Raw genomic sequence first — 6,162 nt, 5'->3', positions numbered from 1 at the left:
ACATTAATAAACAGTATAGATAGGATCCTTGTGATGGGACAACCATTTAAGACTCACTACCATTGAGTTTGTTATCTATTATTTACATAAGAGATAAGGTGAAACACAGTAAATAAGACTAATTAGGCAAAACAAACAGCACAACTATACATTGAAACAAGAACTGATGTTTGAACTAACTTACTCTGTTGTATGCATATATTTGTATAATGTGCAAACTTGTTTCTATCATTGTAAATACACTTTCTAGGTACATTGAATGAAAATGGGGGAATACTATGGATTATAGCAACAAGCTATAGTTCACCCCTATTTGTACCACGTGATTTTTATTAATCTTTTATGCAAAAAATATGAATTTTTATATGAAATATGCTATTCATTGTTTGTATAATTAATTTTAATTTTACTTTTTGTGTGTTATGTTTGTATTTTCAACTAGATCTGATGAAGGGGTGGTACGTGTGAGGTACCAGAGAACCCCGAAATGCGTCATCTTAAATAAATCTTTTTTATTTTGATACATCAGCGTACCAGAACTTATCTTTACTGAAGGGAGCGCGCTTTTGGTGTTTTTTTGGGGGGTATATCCCTCAATCACTGTCCTGTGATTTCTTTCGACCTTTGAGTCGTAAGCCATAGACGCAGCCCCAAGTTTTTCAGCATACATAGCTTGATTACGTACCAAAAAGGCGTGATACAAGTTGACCTATTTCTGGAGTCCACAAGGACTTCTATGTATTCTCATATGTACCTAATTTTTAATTAGCACGGCCACGCTTGGTAATTCTATACATTTCGGTTTAAAAATGGCTAACTAATAATGCTGACAGATTACGTAGTTTCGAAGCTCTCGGCTTCTTCTTAAGCTATATCTAAAACAATTTTTGAAGGATGCATATTTATGTACACATAGGAATAGAATTCTAGAAGGGAGGGTGGAAGAAGGTTATTGGTACATACAAGTAAACAATTCATCAGTTTGCAATGTTCTTATCAATTCAGAGAGTGTCTTTTATGGCTGTCTCAGTTCAGAGATTTCTGTAGGATGCCATGAACCCATGTGAGAAATTCATCCCTTTCTGGAGAGTGTTAAGGTCATAAACTTGTACTCATAAATACGTCTCTGTCATTGATTTTAAATTACCTCTTAAAACCAAACTTTTCATGTCATTGGTGATATTACGATCTTCATCGCTGAAATGTTTTGACACGTGAAGGCCCATTCTTTGTTCTCTAATTGTATGGCGATATTGCTCCTCACCGCTCTTACAGTACAACACTATAGGCGATTCTTCTGACGGTGAAGAACTACGGTACAGACACTGTTAGCTCTTCACCTGTGGCACAGATCATGAAAGCCGAATTCAGCGCACTGTCGGCTTTCTAGCGGTGTATATAAAACCACATGTGCCCCAAGTGATGAAAGGTCCTCTCTAATGAAATCTGTGAAAAGGCTGTTGTGTCAAAATGCTCACTATACATCTTAATAAATTCTGTGAGGGGTGTCGTTTCCAAAATAGGGTCATGTTTGGAGGGTTTCCTTTATAATGGTACTTTAGAGGCTCTGGTAATGAGAAATGGCACCAAAAACTATTCCAGCAAAATCTGCTTTTCAAACCCTCATTGTTGCATGCGCTGCCGTGCACCGAAACCTCAGTTTACACAGACATGTAGGATTTTTCTGTGCTCAGGAGAAATTGCACAACAACCTGTGAGATACATTTTCTACTTTAACCTTTTGTGATTGTGTTAATTTTAGGGCTAAATGAATGTTTCATTGAAATGGGGAAGCGCTACTATGCAGGTGCGGAATTTGAAGAGAAGGCGGCGGAAGAAGACACGGAACCAGAGGGCGTCACCACAAGAAGACAGAAGAGGCAGGTGTGCCTGAAGCTGACGTCGCATCGTGCATCCCCGCCCATGGTGCACGTTCGGTAAGATTTGCATATATGTTTTAATGCTTTTATTTAAAAATGGTATAAAGAAAGCAATGGAACCGCACACTACTAAAGGATAAATTTGGGTGCTAGCAGACGGAGTCCTGCGACTCAAATGCAATGTAGATAAATGCTGCTGCACACCAATAACGTGAAAAGGTGAATAATTTATTAAAGCATAAGCGCCATGAACAAGTATGTAACGCATACAAGAATATAGTAGTCACTAGATCATTGTAATAAGCATGACGTTTCGGTCACAGACCTTCAACCAGAGGGCGTCACCACAAGAAGAAAGAGAGAGCTGCGTACAGACTGCTCCTATTCAATCTATAGGAATAGTGCTGCATTTCTCTGGAACCACCATTAGCAGTGCTCCTTTAAAGGGGCTCTATCAGCAAAATTATGCTAATAGAGCCTCACATATGCGTGAATAGCCTTTCAAAAGGCTATCCAGGCACCGTAAATGTTATATTAAACCCCAGTTCCGTTTTTAAATAAAAGCATTAAAACATATATGCAAATCTTACCGAACGTGCACCATGGGCTGGGATGCACGATGTGACGTCAGCTTCGGGCACGCCTGCCTCTTCTGTCTTCTTGTAGTAACGCCCTCTGGTTCCGTGTCTTCCGGCTTCTTCTCTTCAAATCCCATACCTGCGTAGTAGCGCTTCCCTCCGGAGCGCTACTGCGCAGGCTAACTCGCAAACTGCCATTAAGTAAAATGGCGAGTGCGCCTGCACAGTAGCGCTCCGGAGGGAAGCGCTACTACGCAGGCGTGGGATTTGAAGATTAGGTACCACATGCAGGCAATAGCCATTAGAACACAACCGTACTACATCTTTAGATTGTATAGTCTACGTTTATATCACCTTAGGCTTTGTGCCATAATCTTAGCACTTTTTTTTTTCTTGCACATTACAGCAATCAAAGGCTGGTTCCGATCAGTTTTCACAGATCTGCATCAGACATACTCTATAGTCTTCAAAACACAACCCCCTCAATATGTGCACGGGAACTTACAGATGCCACCCCTCAACATGGTGGCATCTGCCTTATGCCCCTGTATCAAAATGTGTTTCTCTTAAAGAGGACCTTTTATGTCCTTGAGCATATACGGTTTTATATACCGCTAAAAAGCAGACAGTGCGCTGAATTTAGCGCACTGACAGCTTTCCTGTTATGTGCCACAGGAGAAGAGATACTGGTGCCATTACCGGTAGCTCTTCACTGTCAGAAGGTCAGAAGGGTGTTTCGGAAAGTCTGTGAGGAACTCCCCTCCTGACAGTAGCGTCCATAGAGCTATACTGTCACAGGGGGCATTCTTTACCGCCCAGCGATGACACAGAGCTGTGAGGAATGCCCCCCAGTACTAGTCAATGGATGAGTACTGTCAGGAGGGGGAAAGGGGGGGGGTGTTTCTCACTGCTCAGTGTCATCGCTGGACAGTAAAGCGCTATGGACCCCACTGTGAGGAGGGGCGTTCCTCAGACTGTCTGAAACGCCCTTCTGACAGTGATGGGTTACCAGAAATGGCACCTATAGATCTTCCCCTGTGGCACATAACAGGGAAGCCAACAGTGCGCTAAATTCAGTCAGTCAGCTTTCTAGCGGTATATAAAACCATGTGTGCCCGAGGACATGAAAGGTCCTCTTTAAAGTCTTGGTTTAAAAATAGGTAATTTTTTTGTAACCCATTTAAACAATCACTCTGTGTGAAAATGAACCTGAGTATATTGTAATACTATTCGATAAATTACTGACAGCTTTATGGTGAAGTTGTGAGATCCCATCCTAATCACTGAGCTCCTCTCTGATGTCATGTCAAATAAAGCAGATCTACGGAAATCAAATTGACGCGCTCATGCACTTTTATTAGAAGACTGTTTTTCCTTTTATAAACAGGAGGTCAGTGTGCAACAAAAGAGTAAAGAGGAGGTGAGCAATCTGGATGAGAGCACATGCCACGATAAAGCAGTCAGTAAATTACCGTATATACTCGAGTATAAGCTGACCCAAATATAAGCCGAGGCCCCTAATTTTACCACAAAACACTGGGAAAACTTATTGACTCGAGTATAAGCCGAGGGGGGGGGGGGATGCAGCAGCTACTGGAAAATTTCAAGAATTAAAATGGTCTGAGTTTTTGGGTGCAGTAGATGCTGGGAAAGAGGAGGGGGTATTTTGGTTGTCTGTCTGCTCCTTCCTTGAGCTTGAGGACTGTTTTTTTTCCCTCAATTGGAATTCAGTCTGGCTGACTATAGGGTATCTGCAGTGCTCCTATTAACCCCTTCCCGACGGAACAGGAGCACTGCAGATCCCCTATATTCAGTAGACCGGGCACTTTCAGACACAGGGATACCTAATGTGTATGTGTTTCACAGTCATTTTCTACTTTTGTATGTATTCTAGGGAAAGGAGGGATTTAGAACTTTTATTTTTTTAAAGCTTTTTTTTCCCACTATTTTGGGAGATTCTATACATTGATATGTAATATATATATATATATATATATATATATATATATATATATATATATACATACAGTCCTATGAAAAAGTTTGGGCACCCCTATTAATCTTAATCATTTTTAGTTCTAAATATTTTGGTATTTGCAACAGCCATTTCAGTTTGATATATCTAATAACTGATGGACACAGTAATATTTCAGGATTGAAATGAGGTTTATTGTACTAACAGAAAATGCGCAATATGCATTAAACCAAAATTTGACCGGTGCAAAAGTATGGGCACCTCAACAGAAAAGTGACATTAATATTTAGTAGATCCTCCTTTTGCAAAGATAACAGCCTCTAGTCGCTTCCTGTAGCTTTTAATCAGTTCCTGGATCCTGGATAAAGGTATTTTGGACAAACAATTCAAGTTCAGTTAAGTTAGATGGTCGCCGAGCATGGACAGCCCGCTTCAAATCATCCCACAGATGTTCAATGATATTCAGGTCTGGGGACTGGGATGGCCATTCCAGAACATTGTAATTGTTCCTCTGCATGAATGCCTGAGGATTTGGAGCGGTGTTTTGGATCATTGTCTTGCTGAAATATCCATCCCCGGCGTAACTTCAACTTCGTCACCGATTCTTGAACATTATTCTCAAGAATCTGCTGATACTGAGTGGAATCCATGCGACCCTCAACTTTAACAAGATTCCAGATGCCGGCATTGGCCACACAGCCCCAAAGCATGATGGAACCTCCACCAAATTTTACAGTGGGTAGCATGTGTTTTTCTTGGAATGCTGTTTCTTTTTGGACGCCATGCATAACGCCTTTTTTTATAACCAAACAACTCAATTTTTGTTTCCAAAATGAAGCTGCCTTGTCCAAATGTGCTTTTTCATACCTCAGGCAACTCTATTTGTGGCGTACGTGCAGAAACGGCTTCTTTCTCATCACTCTCCCATACAGCTTCTATTTGTGCAAAGTGCGCTGTATAGTTGACCGATGCACAGTGACACCATCTGCAGCAAGATGATGCTGCAGCTCTTTGGAGGTGGTCTGTGGATTGTCCTTGACTGTTCTCACCATTCTTCTTCTCTGCCTTTCTGATATTTTTCTTGGCCTGCCACTTCTGGGCTTAACAAGAACTGTCCCTGTGGTCTTCCATTTCCTTACTAGGTTCCTCACAGTGGAAACTGACAGGTTAAATCTCTGAGACAGCTTTTTGTATCCTTCCGCTGAACAACTATGTTGAACAATCTTTGTTTTCAGATCATTTAAGAGTTGTTTTGAGTAGCCCATGATGCCACTCTTCAGAGGAGATTCAAATAGGAGATCAACTTGCAATTGGCCACCTTAAATACCTTTTCTCATGATTGGATACACCTGGCTATGAAGTTCAAAGCTCAGTGAGGTTACAAAACCAATTTTGTGCTTCAGTAAGTCAGTAAAAAGTAGTTAGGAGTATTCAAATCAATAAAATGATAAGGGTGCCCATACTTTTGCACCGGTCAAATTTTGGTTTAATGCATATTGCGCATTTTCTGTTAGTACAATAAACTTCATTTCAATCCTGAAATATTACTGTGTCCATCAGTTATTAGATATATCAAACTGAAATGGCTGTTGCAAACACCAAAATATTTAGAACTAAAAATGATTAAGATTAATAGGGGTGCCCAAACTTTTTCATAGGACTGTATATATATTGTCTCTCTCTATTTTTTTATTTTTTGCTGACTCGAGAATAAGCCGAGGGGGGCTTT

Source organism: Leptodactylus fuscus, chromosome 5 (genome assembly GCF_031893055.1).
Source record: "Leptodactylus fuscus isolate aLepFus1 chromosome 5, aLepFus1.hap2, whole genome shotgun sequence".
Taxonomy (NCBI): Eukaryota; Metazoa; Chordata; class Amphibia; order Anura; family Leptodactylidae; genus Leptodactylus; species Leptodactylus fuscus.
The sequence above is the reverse complement of the archived record's forward strand: the minus strand, read 5'-3'. Positions refer to the sequence as shown.